The 18418-nt window shown below is 46.8% G+C and overlaps 11 non-coding genes across 11 annotated transcripts; all 11 read right to left on the bottom strand.

Moving 5' to 3' along the window:
- Window positions 1–1102: 1102 nt before the first annotated feature.
- Window positions 1103–1293, bottom strand: LOC142269561 (U2 spliceosomal RNA). The gene has a single exon (XR_012735002.1). It is a non-coding gene; the product is annotated as a U2 spliceosomal RNA (small nuclear RNA).
- Window positions 1294–2680: 1387 nt separating this feature from the next.
- Window positions 2681–2871, bottom strand: LOC142269560 (U2 spliceosomal RNA). The gene has a single exon (XR_012735001.1). It is a non-coding gene; the product is annotated as a U2 spliceosomal RNA (small nuclear RNA).
- A 1387-nt stretch (window positions 2872–4258) lies between these two features.
- LOC142269559 (U2 spliceosomal RNA) lies at window positions 4259–4449 on the bottom strand. The gene has a single exon (XR_012735000.1). It is a non-coding gene; the product is annotated as a U2 spliceosomal RNA (small nuclear RNA).
- A 1387-nt stretch (window positions 4450–5836) lies between these two features.
- LOC142269558 (U2 spliceosomal RNA) lies at window positions 5837–6027 on the bottom strand. The gene has a single exon (XR_012734999.1). It is a non-coding gene; the product is annotated as a U2 spliceosomal RNA (small nuclear RNA).
- A 1387-nt stretch (window positions 6028–7414) lies between these two features.
- LOC142269557 (U2 spliceosomal RNA) lies at window positions 7415–7605 on the bottom strand. Its single transcript, XR_012734998.1, has one exon. It is a non-coding gene; the product is annotated as a U2 spliceosomal RNA (small nuclear RNA).
- Window positions 7606–8992: 1387 nt separating this feature from the next.
- On the bottom strand, window positions 8993–9183 carry LOC142269556 (U2 spliceosomal RNA). Its single transcript, XR_012734997.1, has one exon. It is a non-coding gene; the product is annotated as a U2 spliceosomal RNA (small nuclear RNA).
- Window positions 9184–10570: 1387 nt separating this feature from the next.
- Window positions 10571–10761, bottom strand: LOC142269555 (U2 spliceosomal RNA). The gene has a single exon (XR_012734996.1). It is a non-coding gene; the product is annotated as a U2 spliceosomal RNA (small nuclear RNA).
- A 1387-nt stretch (window positions 10762–12148) lies between these two features.
- On the bottom strand, window positions 12149–12341 carry LOC142269525 (U2 spliceosomal RNA). The gene has a single exon (XR_012734969.1). It is a non-coding gene; the product is annotated as a U2 spliceosomal RNA (small nuclear RNA).
- Window positions 12342–14530: 2189 nt separating this feature from the next.
- LOC142269554 (U2 spliceosomal RNA) lies at window positions 14531–14721 on the bottom strand. The gene has a single exon (XR_012734995.1). It is a non-coding gene; the product is annotated as a U2 spliceosomal RNA (small nuclear RNA).
- Window positions 14722–16108: 1387 nt separating this feature from the next.
- Window positions 16109–16299, bottom strand: LOC142269523 (U2 spliceosomal RNA). The gene has a single exon (XR_012734967.1). It is a non-coding gene; the product is annotated as a U2 spliceosomal RNA (small nuclear RNA).
- A 1387-nt stretch (window positions 16300–17686) lies between these two features.
- Window positions 17687–17877, bottom strand: LOC142269553 (U2 spliceosomal RNA). Its single transcript, XR_012734994.1, has one exon. It is a non-coding gene; the product is annotated as a U2 spliceosomal RNA (small nuclear RNA).
- Between the last annotated feature and the right edge of the window lie 541 nt (window positions 17878–18418).

Genomic DNA, 18418 nt, shown 5'->3' with positions numbered 1-18418 from the left:
GCCTGACTTTCCGTCACTGCCACCCTTTGCCATCCTTACCCGTAGAAAGCCCTTTCATCATCCCCAAACCCTAATCTTTTCCCTTTCCTTCCCAGCCCCCAAACCCTGCCCTCTGTACCTTTCTCACCACCCGCTTCCCTTCTCCTGTCATCCCCCTACCACCCGGGAAAAAAAGAGATTGCCCCCTCCTTCCACTAGCCCACCCTCCCACCCAAAGAACAACTTCTTCTGCGCAGCTTGTTTTCTAGGCAGCAGCGCTATTGTGATGTCATCGGGGGGCATTGTGACAAGCCGCCAGTGTTCCGTCTCTTCATGTTGTGCACAGTTCAAACGGAAAATACATCAACAGGCAGACTACAGAAAAGCTTACTATCAAAGGTTAGAGGGGGGCTTTCTCAGAGGGCTTTTTACAGTTTTTCTATTCCCAATTAGCCGTTTAAGTGTACTTATTGAAAGTAGTAATTCTTTCATAGGCCGCCCTTTCTTAGTATTTGACGTTCCTTATATTGCGGTATGAGGCTTCGCAGTAGGTTGCAAACATTCATCACCCATGACTGTCCCCAATTGAGCTCAGAAGCTCAATGTCTATCATGACCTCTCTTTTAGAATGTCCAAGAGCAAGCAAACTATTCCTCCAGGAGAGGGCGCCAACAGACTACTAAAGAGATCATCATTACTCAAAGAAAACCCCAAAAACCAATGCATGATAGGAATAAACAGGTAACTTTCTTTGGAGTGGAAGCGGAGAGATCGCACCAGATGCCAATTCTAGATGTTATCACACCTGTGGTCACTGCAGCAGCAGGTGAATCCACTTTGTCCAAAAGGGATCTATTCCATTCAATTGCAAATGATCTAGATAAGACAGAGAACTGCAGCACGGGGACATAGCCGAGTTGGTCAGGTTGAGTGGTGATGAGTTTGCTATTTGGATGAATAAAGAAAGTCAAAAGTGTGAAAGATAAAAAACAAAAGGAGGAAGTGTGAAAAGTGAATGGGCCAAATTGAGGTGCATATGAAGACGTATGCTTTCTTCCAATTCATTAAATCGGGCTAATATGAATCAGGTGAATTGAGTTCTGCTTTTGGAAACTGGGTTAAGAAGGGGTGCACCGTTCCTGGAGGTACTGCAATACCAGGTCAATGCGTGGAGTGGACAGAGCAAGCTCTTTTTCCATCTCCCTGTTCTAAAAATCCATTTAATATATGGTCCCCAGATAGGGGACGTATCAGATATTAAACTGATAAGAACAGATACTACACTTGATCTTAGCCAAAAGGCCGAGAAGCGATAACCAGAATTGGTTTGGGCCTCGAGTGGCACCCTGGCCTATGCCGGACACATCTTAGGGAGAGAGAGCGAGAGGGAGACAAACCCACGCCTACACAAGACATTTTGTCACCCAAGCCAACCCTTGAAAAGGCTGCTTTGCAGAGCCAAAACAAGAAGAATGGTGCGTTTTGCAGCCGCCGCCCACTGCAATGAATCTGAATAACTCCTCCTTTAGGGCGCAAGCAACTCCCCTCCCCCTTGCAGTCTTTCCAATTCACGATACAAAAAGACGGACAGGACAGGTTGCCTGACTTTCCGTCACTGCCACCCTTTGCCATCCTTACCCGTAGAAAGCCCTTTCATCATCCCCAAACCCTAATCTTTTCCCTTTCCTTCCCAGCCCCCAAACCCTGCCCTCTGTACCTTTCTCACCACCCGCTTCCCTTCTCCTGTCATCCCCCTACCACCCGGGAAAAAAAGAGATTGCCCCCTCCTTCCACTAGCCCACCCTCCCACCCAAAGAACAACTTCTTCTGCGCAGCTTGTTTTCTAGGCAGCAGCGCTATTGTGATGTCATCGGGGGGCATTGTGACAAGCCGCCAGTGTTCCGTCTCTTCATGTTGTGCACAGTTCAAACGGAAAATACATCAACAGGCAGACTACAGAAAAGCTTACTATCAAAGGTTAGAGGGGGGCTTTCTCAGAGGGCTTTTTACAGTTTTTCTATTCCCAATTAGCCGTTTAAGTGTACTTATTGAAAGTAGTAATTCTTTCATAGGCCGCCCTTTCTTAGTATTTGACGTTCCTTATATTGCGGTATGAGGCTTCGCAGTAGGTTGCAAACATTCATCACCCATGACTGTCCCCAATTGAGCTCAGAAGCTCAATGTCTATCATGACCTCTCTTTTAGAATGTCCAAGAGCAAGCAAACTATTCCTCCAGGAGAGGGCGCCAACAGACTACTAAAGAGATCATCATTACTCAAAGAAAACCCCAAAAACCAATGCATGATAGGAATAAACAGGTAACTTTCTTTGGAGTGGAAGCGGAGAGATCGCACCAGATGCCAATTCTAGATGTTATCACACCTGTGGTCACTGCAGCAGCAGGTGAATCCACTTTGTCCAAAAGGGATCTATTCCATTCAATTGCAAATGATCTAGATAAGACAGAGAACTGCAGCACGGGGACATAGCCGAGTTGGTCAGGTTGAGTGGTGATGAGTTTGCTATTTGGATGAATAAAGAAAGTCAAAAGTGTGAAAGATAAAAAACAAAAGGAGGAAGTGTGAAAAGTGAATGGGCCAAATTGAGGTGCATATGAAGACGTATGCTTTCTTCCAATTCATTAAATCGGGCTAATATGAATCAGGTGAATTGAGTTCTGCTTTTGGAAACTGGGTTAAGAAGGGGTGCACCGTTCCTGGAGGTACTGCAATACCAGGTCAATGCGTGGAGTGGACAGAGCAAGCTCTTTTTCCATCTCCCTGTTCTAAAAATCCATTTAATATATGGTCCCCAGATAGGGGACGTATCAGATATTAAACTGATAAGAACAGATACTACACTTGATCTTAGCCAAAAGGCCGAGAAGCGATAACCAGAATTGGTTTGGGCCTCGAGTGGCACCCTGGCCTATGCCGGACACATCTTAGGGAGAGAGAGCGAGAGGGAGACAAACCCACGCCTACACAAGACATTTTGTCACCCAAGCCAACCCTTGAAAAGGCTGCTTTGCAGAGCCAAAACAAGAAGAATGGTGCGTTTTGCAGCCGCCGCCCACTGCAATGAATCTGAATAACTCCTCCTTTAGGGCGCAAGCAACTCCCCTCCCCCTTGCAGTCTTTCCAATTCACGATACAAAAAGACGGACAGGACAGGTTGCCTGACTTTCCGTCACTGCCACCCTTTGCCATCCTTACCCGTAGAAAGCCCTTTCATCATCCCCAAACCCTAATCTTTTCCCTTTCCTTCCCAGCCCCCAAACCCTGCCCTCTGTACCTTTCTCACCACCCGCTTCCCTTCTCCTGTCATCCCCCTACCACCCGGGAAAAAAAGAGATTGCCCCCTCCTTCCACTAGCCCACCCTCCCACCCAAAGAACAACTTCTTCTGCGCAGCTTGTTTTCTAGGCAGCAGCGCTATTGTGATGTCATCGGGGGGCATTGTGACAAGCCGCCAGTGTTCCGTCTCTTCATGTTGTGCACAGTTCAAACGGAAAATACATCAACAGGCAGACTACAGAAAAGCTTACTATCAAAGGTTAGAGGGGGGCTTTCTCAGAGGGCTTTTTACAGTTTTTCTATTCCCAATTAGCCGTTTAAGTGTACTTATTGAAAGTAGTAATTCTTTCATAGGCCGCCCTTTCTTAGTATTTGACGTTCCTTATATTGCGGTATGAGGCTTCGCAGTAGGTTGCAAACATTCATCACCCATGACTGTCCCCAATTGAGCTCAGAAGCTCAATGTCTATCATGACCTCTCTTTTAGAATGTCCAAGAGCAAGCAAACTATTCCTCCAGGAGAGGGCGCCAACAGACTACTAAAGAGATCATCATTACTCAAAGAAAACCCCAAAAACCAATGCATGATAGGAATAAACAGGTAACTTTCTTTGGAGTGGAAGCGGAGAGATCGCACCAGATGCCAATTCTAGATGTTATCACACCTGTGGTCACTGCAGCAGCAGGTGAATCCACTTTGTCCAAAAGGGATCTATTCCATTCAATTGCAAATGATCTAGATAAGACAGAGAACTGCAGCACGGGGACATAGCCGAGTTGGTCAGGTTGAGTGGTGATGAGTTTGCTATTTGGATGAATAAAGAAAGTCAAAAGTGTGAAAGATAAAAAACAAAAGGAGGAAGTGTGAAAAGTGAATGGGCCAAATTGAGGTGCATATGAAGACGTATGCTTTCTTCCAATTCATTAAATCGGGCTAATATGAATCAGGTGAATTGAGTTCTGCTTTTGGAAACTGGGTTAAGAAGGGGTGCACCGTTCCTGGAGGTACTGCAATACCAGGTCAATGCGTGGAGTGGACAGAGCAAGCTCTTTTTCCATCTCCCTGTTCTAAAAATCCATTTAATATATGGTCCCCAGATAGGGGACGTATCAGATATTAAACTGATAAGAACAGATACTACACTTGATCTTAGCCAAAAGGCCGAGAAGCGATAACCAGAATTGGTTTGGGCCTCGAGTGGCACCCTGGCCTATGCCGGACACATCTTAGGGAGAGAGAGCGAGAGGGAGACAAACCCACGCCTACACAAGACATTTTGTCACCCAAGCCAACCCTTGAAAAGGCTGCTTTGCAGAGCCAAAACAAGAAGAATGGTGCGTTTTGCAGCCGCCGCCCACTGCAATGAATCTGAATAACTCCTCCTTTAGGGCGCAAGCAACTCCCCTCCCCCTTGCAGTCTTTCCAATTCACGATACAAAAAGACGGACAGGACAGGTTGCCTGACTTTCCGTCACTGCCACCCTTTGCCATCCTTACCCGTAGAAAGCCCTTTCATCATCCCCAAACCCTAATCTTTTCCCTTTCCTTCCCAGCCCCCAAACCCTGCCCTCTGTACCTTTCTCACCACCCGCTTCCCTTCTCCTGTCATCCCCCTACCACCCGGGAAAAAAAGAGATTGCCCCCTCCTTCCACTAGCCCACCCTCCCACCCAAAGAACAACTTCTTCTGCGCAGCTTGTTTTCTAGGCAGCAGCGCTATTGTGATGTCATCGGGGGGCATTGTGACAAGCCGCCAGTGTTCCGTCTCTTCATGTTGTGCACAGTTCAAACGGAAAATACATCAACAGGCAGACTACAGAAAAGCTTACTATCAAAGGTTAGAGGGGGGCTTTCTCAGAGGGCTTTTTACAGTTTTTCTATTCCCAATTAGCCGTTTAAGTGTACTTATTGAAAGTAGTAATTCTTTCATAGGCCGCCCTTTCTTAGTATTTGACGTTCCTTATATTGCGGTATGAGGCTTCGCAGTAGGTTGCAAACATTCATCACCCATGACTGTCCCCAATTGAGCTCAGAAGCTCAATGTCTATCATGACCTCTCTTTTAGAATGTCCAAGAGCAAGCAAACTATTCCTCCAGGAGAGGGCGCCAACAGACTACTAAAGAGATCATCATTACTCAAAGAAAACCCCAAAAACCAATGCATGATAGGAATAAACAGGTAACTTTCTTTGGAGTGGAAGCGGAGAGATCGCACCAGATGCCAATTCTAGATGTTATCACACCTGTGGTCACTGCAGCAGCAGGTGAATCCACTTTGTCCAAAAGGGATCTATTCCATTCAATTGCAAATGATCTAGATAAGACAGAGAACTGCAGCACGGGGACATAGCCGAGTTGGTCAGGTTGAGTGGTGATGAGTTTGCTATTTGGATGAATAAAGAAAGTCAAAAGTGTGAAAGATAAAAAACAAAAGGAGGAAGTGTGAAAAGTGAATGGGCCAAATTGAGGTGCATATGAAGACGTATGCTTTCTTCCAATTCATTAAATCGGGCTAATATGAATCAGGTGAATTGAGTTCTGCTTTTGGAAACTGGGTTAAGAAGGGGTGCACCGTTCCTGGAGGTACTGCAATACCAGGTCAATGCGTGGAGTGGACAGAGCAAGCTCTTTTTCCATCTCCCTGTTCTAAAAATCCATTTAATATATGGTCCCCAGATAGGGGACGTATCAGATATTAAACTGATAAGAACAGATACTACACTTGATCTTAGCCAAAAGGCCGAGAAGCGATAACCAGAATTGGTTTGGGCCTCGAGTGGCACCCTGGCCTATGCCGGACACATCTTAGGGAGAGAGAGCGAGAGGGAGACAAACCCACGCCTACACAAGACATTTTGTCACCCAAGCCAACCCTTGAAAAGGCTGCTTTGCAGAGCCAAAACAAGAAGAATGGTGCGTTTTGCAGCCGCCGCCCACTGCAATGAATCTGAATAACTCCTCCTTTAGGGCGCAAGCAACTCCCCTCCCCCTTGCAGTCTTTCCAATTCACGATACAAAAAGACGGACAGGACAGGTTGCCTGACTTTCCGTCACTGCCACCCTTTGCCATCCTTACCCGTAGAAAGCCCTTTCATCATCCCCAAACCCTAATCTTTTCCCTTTCCTTCCCAGCCCCCAAACCCTGCCCTCTGTACCTTTCTCACCACCCGCTTCCCTTCTCCTGTCATCCCCCTACCACCCGGGAAAAAAAGAGATTGCCCCCTCCTTCCACTAGCCCACCCTCCCACCCAAAGAACAACTTCTTCTGCGCAGCTTGTTTTCTAGGCAGCAGCGCTATTGTGATGTCATCGGGGGGCATTGTGACAAGCCGCCAGTGTTCCGTCTCTTCATGTTGTGCACAGTTCAAACGGAAAATACATCAACAGGCAGACTACAGAAAAGCTTACTATCAAAGGTTAGAGGGGGGCTTTCTCAGAGGGCTTTTTACAGTTTTTCTATTCCCAATTAGCCGTTTAAGTGTACTTATTGAAAGTAGTAATTCTTTCATAGGCCGCCCTTTCTTAGTATTTGACGTTCCTTATATTGCGGTATGAGGCTTCGCAGTAGGTTGCAAACATTCATCACCCATGACTGTCCCCAATTGAGCTCAGAAGCTCAATGTCTATCATGACCTCTCTTTTAGAATGTCCAAGAGCAAGCAAACTATTCCTCCAGGAGAGGGCGCCAACAGACTACTAAAGAGATCATCATTACTCAAAGAAAACCCCAAAAACCAATGCATGATAGGAATAAACAGGTAACTTTCTTTGGAGTGGAAGCGGAGAGATCGCACCAGATGCCAATTCTAGATGTTATCACACCTGTGGTCACTGCAGCAGCAGGTGAATCCACTTTGTCCAAAAGGGATCTATTCCATTCAATTGCAAATGATCTAGATAAGACAGAGAACTGCAGCACGGGGACATAGCCGAGTTGGTCAGGTTGAGTGGTGATGAGTTTGCTATTTGGATGAATAAAGAAAGTCAAAAGTGTGAAAGATAAAAAACAAAAGGAGGAAGTGTGAAAAGTGAATGGGCCAAATTGAGGTGCATATGAAGACGTATGCTTTCTTCCAATTCATTAAATCGGGCTAATATGAATCAGGTGAATTGAGTTCTGCTTTTGGAAACTGGGTTAAGAAGGGGTGCACCGTTCCTGGAGGTACTGCAATACCAGGTCAATGCGTGGAGTGGACAGAGCAAGCTCTTTTTCCATCTCCCTGTTCTAAAAATCCATTTAATATATGGTCCCCAGATAGGGGACGTATCAGATATTAAACTGATAAGAACAGATACTACACTTGATCTTAGCCAAAAGGCCGAGAAGCGATAACCAGAATTGGTTTGGGCCTCGAGTGGCACCCTGGCCTATGCCGGACACATCTTAGGGAGAGAGAGCGAGAGGGAGACAAACCCACGCCTACACAAGACATTTTGTCACCCAAGCCAACCCTTGAAAAGGCTGCTTTGCAGAGCCAAAACAAGAAGAATGGTGCGTTTTGCAGCCGCCGCCCACTGCAATGAATCTGAATAACTCCTCCTTTAGGGCCCAAGCAACTCCCCTCCCCCTTGCAGTCTTTCCAATTCACGATACAAAAAGACGGACAGGACAGGTTGCCTGACTTTCCGTCACTGCCACCCTTTGCCATCCTTACCCGTAGAAAGCCCTTTCATCATCCCCAAACCCTAATCTTTTCCCTTTCCTTCCCAGCCCCCAAACCCTGCCCTCTGTACCTTTCTCACCACCCGCTTCCCTTCTCCTGTCATCCCCCTACCACCCGGGAAAAAAAGAGATTGCCCCCTCCTTCCACTAGCCCACCCTCCCACCCAAAGAACAACTTCTTCTGCGCAGCTTGTTTTCTAGGCAGCAGCGCTATTGTGATGTCATCGGGGGGCATTGTGACAAGCCGCCAGTGTTCCGTCTCTTCATGTTGTGCACAGTTCAAACGGAAAATACATCAACAGGCAGACTACAGAAAAGCTTACTATCAAAGGTTAGAGGGGGGCTTTCTCAGAGGGCTTTTTACAGTTTTTCTATTCCCAATTAGCCGTTTAAGTGTACTTATTGAAAGTAGTAATTCTTTCATAGGCCGCCCTTTCTTAGTATTTGACGTTCCTTATATTGCGGTATGAGGCTTCGCAGTAGGTTGCAAACATTCATCACCCATGACTGTCCCCAATTGAGCTCAGAAGCTCAATGTCTATCATGACCTCTCTTTTAGAATGTCCAAGAGCAAGCAAACTATTCCTCCAGGAGAGGGCGCCAACAGACTACTAAAGAGATCATCATTACTCAAAGAAAACCCCAAAAACCAATGCATGATAGGAATAAACAGGTAACTTTCTTTGGAGTGGAAGCGGAGAGATCGCACCAGATGCCAATTCTAGATGTTATCACACCTGTGGTCACTGCAGCAGCAGGTGAATCCACTTTGTCCAAAAGGGATCTATTCCATTCAATTGCAAATGATCTAGATAAGACAGAGAACTGCAGCACGGGGACATAGCCGAGTTGGTCAGGTTGAGTGGTGATGAGTTTGCTATTTGGATGAATAAAGAAAGTCAAAAGTGTGAAAGATAAAAAACAAAAGGAGGAAGTGTGAAAAGTGAATGGGCCAAATTGAGGTGCATATGAAGACGTATGCTTTCTTCCAATTCATTAAATCGGGCTAATATGAATCAGGTGAATTGAGTTCTGCTTTTGGAAACTGGGTTAAGAAGGGGTGCACCGTTCCTGGAGGTACTGCAATACCAGGTCAATGCGTGGAGTGGACAGAGCAAGCTCTTTTTCCATCTCCCTGTTCTAAAAATCCATTTAATATATGGTCCCCAGATAGGGGACGTATCAGATATTAAACTGATAAGAACAGATACTACACTTGATCTTAGCCAAAAGGCCGAGAAGCGATAACCAGAATTGGTTTGGGCCTCGAGTGGCACCCTGGCCTATGCCGGACACATCTTAGGGAGAGAGAGCGAGAGGGAGACAAACCCACGCCTACACAAGACATTTTGTCACCCAAGCCAACCCTTGAAAAGGCTGCTTTGCAGAGCCAAAACAAGAAGAATGGTGCGTTTTGCAGCCGCCGCCCACTGCAATGAATCTGAATAACTCCTCCTTTAGGGCGCAAGCAACTCCCCTCCCCCTTGCAGTCTTTCCAATTCACGATACAAAAAGACGGACAGGACAGGTTGCCTGACTTTCCGTCACTGCCACCCTTTGCCATCCTTACCCGTAGAAAGCCCTTTCATCATCCCCAAACCCTAATCTTTTCCCTTTCCTTCCCAGCCCCCAAACCCTGCCCTCTGTACCTTTCTCACCACCCGCTTCCCTTCTCCTGTCATCCCCCTACCACCCGGGAAAAAAAGAGATTGCCCCCTCCTTCCACTAGCCCACCCTCCCACCCAAAGAACAACTTCTTCTGCGCAGCTTGTTTTCTAGGCAGCAGCGCTATTGTGATGTCATCGGGGGGCATTGTGACAAGCCGCCAGTGTTCCGTCTCTTCATGTTGTGCACAGTTCAAACGGAAAATACATCAACAGGCAGACTACAGAAAAGCTTACTATCAAAGGTTAGAGGGGGGCTTTCTCAGAGGGCTTTTTACAGTTTTTCTATTCCCAATTAGCCGTTTAAGTGTACTTATTGAAAGTAGTAATTCTTTCATAGGCCGCCCTTTCTTAGTATTTGACGTTCCTTATATTGCGGTATGAGGCTTCGCAGTAGGTTGCAAACATTCATCACCCATGACTGTCCCCAATTGAGCTCAGAAGCTCAATGTCTATCATGACCTCTCTTTTAGAATGTCCAAGAGCAAGCAAACTATTCCTCCAGGAGAGGGCGCCAACAGACTACTAAAGAGATCATCATTACTCAAAGAAAACCCCAAAAACCAATGCATGATAGGAATAAACAGGTAACTTTCTTTGGAGTGGAAGCGGAGAGATCGCACCAGATGCCAATTCTAGATGTTATCACACCTGTGGTCACTGCAGCAGCAGGTGAATCCACTTTGTCCAAAAGGGATCTATTCCATTCAATTGCAAATGATCTAGATAAGACAGAGAACTGCAGCACGGGGACATAGCCGAGTTGGTCAGGTTGAGTGGTGATGAGTTTGCTATTTGGATGAATAAAGAAAGTCAAAAGTGTGAAAGATAAAAAACAAAAGGAGGAAGTGTGAAAAGTGAATGGGCCAAATTGAGGTGCATATGAAGACGTATGCTTTCTTCCAATTCATTAAATCGGGCTAATATGAATCAGGTGAATTGAGTTCTGCTTTTGGAAACTGGGTTAAGAAGGGGTGCACCGTTCCTGGAGGTACTGCAATACCAGGTCAATGCGTGGAGTGGACAGAGCAAGCTCTTTTTCCATCTCCCTGTTCTAAAAATCCATTTAATATATGGTCCCCAGATAGGGGACGTATCAGATATTAAACTGATAAGAACAGATACTACACTTGATCTTAGCCAAAAGGCCGAGAAGCGATAACCAGAATTGGTTTGGGCCTCGAGTGGCACCCTGGCCTATGCCGGACACATCTTAGGGAGAGAGAGCGAGAGGGAGACAAACCCACGCCTACACAAGACATTTTGTCACCCAAGCCAACCCTTGAAAAGGCTGCTTTGCAGAGCCAAAACAAGAAGAATGGTGCGTTTTGCAGCCGCCGCCCACTGCAATGAATCTGAATAACTCCTCCTTTAGGGCGCAAGCAACTCCCCTCCCCCTTGCAGTCTTTCCAATTCACGATACAAAAAGACGGACAGGACAGGTTGCCTGACTTTCCGTCACTGCCACCCTTTGCCATCCTTACCCGTAGAAAGCCCTTTCATCATCCCCAAACCCTAATCTTTTCCCTTTCCTTCCCAGCCCCCAAACCCTGCCCTCTGTACCTTTCTCACCACCCGCTTCCCTTCTCCTGTCATCCCCCTACCACCCGGGAAAAAAAGAGATTGCCCCCTCCTTCCACTAGCCCACCCTCCCACCCAAAGAACAACTTCTTCTGCGCAGCTTGTTTTCTAGGCAGCAGCGCTATTGTGATGTCATCGGGGGGCATTGTGACAAGCCGCCAGTGTTCCGTCTCTTCATGTTGTGCACAGTTCAAACGGAAAATACATCAACAGGCAGACTACAGAAAAGCTTACTATCAAAGGTTAGAGGGGGGCTTTCTCAGAGGGCTTTTTACAGTTTTTCTATTCCCAATTAGCCGTTTAAGTGTACTTATTGAAAGTAGTAATTCTTTCATAGGCCGCCCTTTCTTAGTATTTGACGTTCCTTATATTGCGGTATGAGGCTTCGCAGTAGGTTGCAAACATTCATCACCCATGACTGTCCCCAATTGAGCTCAGAAGCTCAATGTCTATCATGACCTCTCTTTTAGAATGTCCAAGAGCAAGCAAACTATTCCTCCAGGAGAGGGCGCCAACAGACTACTAAAGAGATCATCATTACTCAAAGAAAACCCCAAAAACCAATGCATGATAGGAATAAACAGGTAACTTTCTTTGGAGTGGAAGCGGAGAGATCGCACCAGATGCCAATTCTAGATGTTATCACACCTGTGGTCACTGCAGCAGCAGGTGAATCCACTTTGTCCAAAAGGGATCTATTCCATTCAATTGCAAATGATCTAGATAAGACAGAGAACTGCAGCACGGGGACATAGCCGAGTTGGTCAGGTTGAGTGGTGATGAGTTTGCTATTTGGATGAATAAAGAAAGTCAAAAGTGTGAAAGATAAAAAACAAAAGGAGGAAGTGTGAAAAGTGAATGGGCCAAATTGAGGTGCATATGAAGACGTATGCTTTCTTCCAATTCATTAAATCGGGCTAATATGAATCAGGTGAATTGAGTTCTGCTTTTGGAAACTGGGTTAAGAAGGGGTGCACCGTTCCTGGAGGTACTGCAATACCAGGTCAATGCGTGGAGTGGACAGAGCAAGCTCTTTTTCCATCTCCCTGTTCTAAAAATCCATTTAATATATGGTCCCCAGATAGGGGACGTATCAGATATTAAACTGATAAGAACAGATTTTTGATTTAATGAAGCTTTCCAAAGCACCACAAAAAATGCATGACCGAAGTCACACCAAAAACAGTGCAAAGGCTAGGATTCGTGTGGACCCCACCGTGAGGAGAGGGTCCCCAAAAATCAACCCCGTCCCTCCGAGCCAGAAGGCCACAGCAAGGGTCAGGGATCTTCGGTGCTCCCCCAAGCCGAAGCCTGGTTGAGCCTTGTCGTTGCTCCCAGCGTCCACCCAGGCATCTTACCCAAGTGGAGTAGAGAGCTACTAGTTATTGGTTTCACAGCCGAAACTGCCCGGACCGTCAACCGGTGTTGGTTTCTCAGCCCAAGGCTAACCGGACCTCCAACCGGGTGTTGGTTTCTCAGCCGAAGCTGACCCAGACCTCCAACCGGGTGTTGGTTTCTCAGCCGAAGCTGACCCGGACCTCCAACCGGGTGTTAGTTTCTCAGCCCAAAGCTGACCAGACCTCCGACCGGGATTATAAAAATTTCCCTTCCTAGCCAGAAGGCCGGGATAGGGTAATATGCTCAAAAAGTATGAAAAGGCAAGGTACGGTGTGCTACAGAGCCCAAGGCTTGCCGGGGTCCCAAGCCAGCAAGCTCAGACTCACTCCAGGGTCGTCAGTCCTGGGGCACGTTGTACTATAGCCCCCCACCCTTACTCAGTCTAATAGCCTTGATCCTGGTAGGGCCATGTTTTCCTCTAGATGAATATACTATCCACCCAGAGTACTAGCAAGCGCAACCTTCCAGTGTGCAGTGTATCATTGTACTAAGGTGGCCTGGAGCTTAAACCACCTCTTCGAACAACACTACACATGATCTTAGCCAAAAGGCCGAGAAGCGATAACCAGAATTGGTTTGGGCCTCGAGTGGCACCCTGGCCTATGCCGGACACATCTTAGGGAGAGAGAGCGAGAGGGAGACAAACCCACGCCTACACAAGACATTTTGTCACCCAAGCCAACCCTTGAAAAGGCTGCTTTGCAGAGCCAAAACAAGAAGAATGGTGCGTTTTGCAGCCGCCGCCCACTGCAATGAATCTGAATAACTCCTCCTTTAGGGCGCAAGCAACTCCCCTCCCCCTTGCAGTCTTTCCAATTCACGATACAAAAAGACGGACAGGACAGGTTGCCTGACTTTCCGTCACTGCCACCCTTTGCCATCCTTACCCGTAGAAAGCCCTTTCATCATCCCCAAACCCTAATCTTTTCCCTTTCCTTCCCAGCCCCCAAACCCTGCCCTCTGTACCTTTCTCACCACCCGCTTCCCTTCTCCTGTCATCCCCCTACCACCCGGGAAAAAAAGAGATTGCCCCCTCCTTCCACTAGCCCACCCTCCCACCCAAAGAACAACTTCTTCTGCGCAGCTTGTTTTCTAGGCAGCAGCGCTATTGTGATGTCATCGGGGGGCATTGTGACAAGCCGCCAGTGTTCCGTCTCTTCATGTTGTGCACAGTTCAAACGGAAAATACATCAACAGGCAGACTACAGAAAAGCTTACTATCAAAGGTTAGAGGGGGGCTTTCTCAGAGGGCTTTTTACAGTTTTTCTATTCCCAATTAGCCGTTTAAGTGTACTTATTGAAAGTAGTAATTCTTTCATAGGCCGCCCTTTCTTAGTATTTGACGTTCCTTATATTGCGGTATGAGGCTTCGCAGTAGGTTGCAAACATTCATCACCCATGACTGTCCCCAATTGAGCTCAGAAGCTCAATGTCTATCATGACCTCTCTTTTAGAATGTCCAAGAGCAAGCAAACTATTCCTCCAGGAGAGGGCGCCAACAGACTACTAAAGAGATCATCATTACTCAAAGAAAACCCCAAAAACCAATGCATGATAGGAATAAACAGGTAACTTTCTTTGGAGTGGAAGCGGAGAGATCGCACCAGATGCCAATTCTAGATGTTATCACACCTGTGGTCACTGCAGCAGCAGGTGAATCCACTTTGTCCAAAAGGGATCTATTCCATTCAATTGCAAATGATCTAGATAAGACAGAGAACTGCAGCACGGGGACATAGCCGAGTTGGTCAGGTTGAGTGGTGATGAGTTTGCTATTTGGATGAATAAAGAAAGTCAAAAGTGTGAAAGATAAAAAACAAAAGGAGGAAGTGTGAAAAGTGAATGGGCCAAATTGAGGTGCATATGAAGACGTATGCTTTCTTCCAATTCATTAAATCGGGCTAATATGAATCAGGTGAATTGAGTTCTGCTTTTGGAAACTGGGTTAAGAAGGGGTGCACCGTTCCTGGAGGTACTGCAATACCAGGTCAATGCGTGGAGTGGACAGAGCAAGCTCTTTTTCCATCTCCCTGTTCTAAAAATCCATTTAATATATGGTCCCCAGATAGGGGACGTATCAGATATTAAACTGATAAGAACAGATACTACACTTGATCTTAGCCAAAAGGCCGAGAAGCGATAACCAGAATTGGTTTGGGCCTCGAGTGGCACCCTGGCCTATGCCGGACACATCTTAGGGAGAGAGAGCGAGAGGGAGACAAACCCACGCCTACACAAGACATTTTGTCACCCAAGCCAACCCTTGAAAAGGCTGCTTTGCAGAGCCAAAACAAGAAGAATGGTGCGTTTTGCAGCCGCCGCCCACTGCAATGAATCTGAATAACTCCTCCTTTAGGGCGCAAGCAACTCCCCTCCCCCTTGCAGTCTTTCCAATTCACGATACAAAAAGACGGACAGGACAGGTTGCCTGACTTTCCGTCACTGCCACCCTTTGCCATCCTTACCCGTAGAAAGCCCTTTCATCATCCCCAAACCCTAATCTTTTCCCTTTCCTTCCCAGCCCCCAAACCCTGCCCTCTGTACCTTTCTCACCACCCGCTTCCCTTCTCCTGTCATCCCCCTACCACCCGGGAAAAAAAGAGATTGCCCCCTCCTTCCACTAGCCCACCCTCCCACCCAAAGAACAACTTCTTCTGCGCAGCTTGTTTTCTAGGCAGCAGCGCTATTGTGATGTCATCGGGGGGCATTGTGACAAGCCGCCAGTGTTCCGTCTCTTCATGTTGTGCACAGTTCAAACGGAAAATACATCAACAGGCAGACTACAGAAAAGCTTACTATCAAAGGTTAGAGGGGGGCTTTCTCAGAGGGCTTTTTACAGTTTTTCTATTCCCAATTAGCCGTTTAAGTGTACTTATTGAAAGTAGTAATTCTTTCATAGGCCGCCCTTTCTTAGTATTTGACGTTCCTTATATTGCGGTATGAGGCTTCGCAGTAGGTTGCAAACATTCATCACCCATGACTGTCCCCAATTGAGCTCAGAAGCTCAATGTCTATCATGACCTCTCTTTTAGAATGTCCAAGAGCAAGCAAACTATTCCTCCAGGAGAGGGCGCCAACAGACTACTAAAGAGATCATCATTACTCAAAGAAAACCCCAAAAACCAATGCATGATAGGAATAAACAGGTAACTTTCTTTGGAGTGGAAGCGGAGAGATCGCACCAGATGCCAATTCTAGATGTTATCACACCTGTGGTCACTGCAGCAGCAGGTGAATCCACTTTGTCCAAAAGGGATCTATTCCATTCAATTGCAAATGATCTAGATAAGACAGAGAACTGCAGCACGGGGACATAGCCGAGTTGGTCAGGTTGAGTGGTGATGAGTTTGCTATTTGGATGAATAAAGAAAGTCAAAAGTGTGAAAGATAAAAAACAAAAGGAGGAAGTGTGAAAAGTGAATGGGCCAAATTGAGGTGCATATGAAGACGTATGCTTTCTTCCAATTCATTAAATCGGGCTAATATGAATCAGGTGAATTGAGTTCTGCTTTTGGAAACTGGGTTAAGAAGGGGTGCACCGTTCCTGGAGGTACTGCAATACCAGGTCAATGCGTGGAGTGGACCGAGCAAGCTCTTTTTCCATCTCCCTGTTCTAAAAATCCATTTAATATATGGTCCCCAGATAGGGGACGTATCAGATATTAAACTGATAAGAACAGATACTACACTTGATCTTAGCCAAAAGGCCGAGAAGCGATAACCAGAATTGGTTTGGGCCTCGAGTGGCACCCTGGCCTATGCCGGACACATCTTAGGGAGAGAGAGCGAGAGGGAGACAAACCCACGCCTACACAAGACATTTTGTCACCCAAGCCAACCCTTGAAAAGGCTGCTTTGCAGAGCCAAAACAAGAAGAATGGTGCGTTTTGCAGCCGCCGCCCACTGCAATGAATCTGAATAACTCCTCCTTTAGGGCGCAAGCAACTCCCCTCCCCCTTGCAGTCTTTCCAATTCACGATACAAAAAGACGGACAGGACAGGTTGCCTGACTTTCCGTCACTGCCACCCTTTGCCATCCTTACCCGTAGAAAGCCCTTTCATCATCCCCAAACCCTAATCTTTTCCCTTTCCTTCCCAGCCCCCAAACCCTGCCCTCTGTACCTTTCTCACCACCCGCTTCCCTTCTCCTGTCATCCCCCTACCACCCGGGAAAAAAAGAGATTGCCCCCTCCTTCCACTAGCCCACCCTCCCACCCAAAGAACAACTTCTTCTGCGCAGCTTGTTTTCTAGGCAGCAGCGCTATTGTGATGTCATCGGGGGGCATTGTGACAAGCCGCCAGTGTTCCGTCTCTTCATGTTGTGCACAGTTCAAACGGAAAATACATCAACAGGCAGACTACAGAAAAGCTTACTATCAAAGGTTAGAGGGGGGCTTTCTCAGAGGGCTTTTTACAGTTTTTCTATTCCCAATTAGCCGTTTAAGTGTACTTATTGAAAGTAGTAATTCTTTCATAGGCCGCCCTTTCTTAGTATTTGACGTTCCTTATATTGCGGTATGAGGCTTCGCAGTAGGTTGCAAACATTCATCACCCATGACTGTCCCCAATTGAGCTCAGAAGCTCAATGTCTATCATGACCTCTCTTTTAGAATGTCCAAGAGCAAGCAAACTATTCCTCCAGGAGAGGGCGCCAACAGACTACTAAAGAGATCATCATTACTCAAAGAAAACCCCAAAAACCAATGCATGATAGGAATAAACAGGTAACTTTCTTTGGAGTGGAAGCGGAGAGATCGCACCAGATGCCAATTCTAGATGTTATCACACCTGTGGTCACTGCAGCAGCAGGTGAATCCACTTTGTCCAAAAGGGATCTATTCCATTCAATTGCAAATGATCTAGATAAGACAGAGAACTGCAGCACGGGGACATAGCCGAGTTGGTCAGGTTGAGTGGTGATGAGTTTGCTATTTGGATGAATAAAGAAAGTCAAAAGTGTGAAAGATAAAAAACAAAAGGAGGAAGTGTGAAAAGTGAATGGGCCAAATTGAGGTGCATATGAAGACGTATGCTTTCTTCCAATTCATTAAATCGGGCTAATATGAATCAGGTGAATTGAGTTCTGCTTTTGGAAACTGGGTTAAGAAGGGGTGCACCGTTCCTGGAGGTACTGCAATACCAGGTCAATGCGTGGAGTGGACAGAGCAAGCTCTTTTTCCATCTCCCTGTTCTAAAAATCCATTTAATATATGGTCCCCAGATAGGGGACGTATCAGATATTAAACTGATAAGAACAGATACTACACTTGATCTTAGCCAAAAGGCCGAGAAGCGATAACCAGAATTGGTTTGGGCCTCGAGTGGCACCCTGGCCTATGCCGGACACATCTTAGGGAGAGAGAGCGAGAGGGAGACAAACCCACGCCTACACAAGACATTTTGTCACCCAAGCCAACCCTTGAAAAGGCTGCTTTGCAGAGCCAAAACAAGAAGAATGGTGCGTTTTGCAGCCGCCGCCCACTGCAATGAATCTGAATAACTCCTCCTTTAGGGCGCAAGCAACTCCCCTCCCCCTTGCAGTCTTTCCAATTCACGATACAAAAAGACGGACAGGACAGGTTGCCTGACTTTCCGTCACTGCCACCCTTTGCCATCCTTACCCGTAGAAAGCCCTTTCATCATCCCCAAACCCTAATCTTTTCCCTTTCCTTCCCAGCCCCCAAACCCTGCCCTCTGTACCTTTCTCACCACCCGCTTCCCTTCTCCTGTCATCCCCCTACCACCCGGGAAAAAAAGAGATTGCCCCCTCCTTCCACTAGCCCACCCTCCCACCCAAAGAACAACTTCTTCTGCGCAGCTTGTTTTCTAGGCAGCAGC

This window comes from Anomaloglossus baeobatrachus, unplaced genomic scaffold (genome assembly GCF_048569485.1).
Source record: "Anomaloglossus baeobatrachus isolate aAnoBae1 unplaced genomic scaffold, aAnoBae1.hap1 Scaffold_3214, whole genome shotgun sequence".
NCBI classification, from domain to species: Eukaryota; Metazoa; Chordata; class Amphibia; order Anura; family Aromobatidae; genus Anomaloglossus; species Anomaloglossus baeobatrachus.
This window is presented reverse-complemented; position numbering and strand designations above follow the sequence as displayed.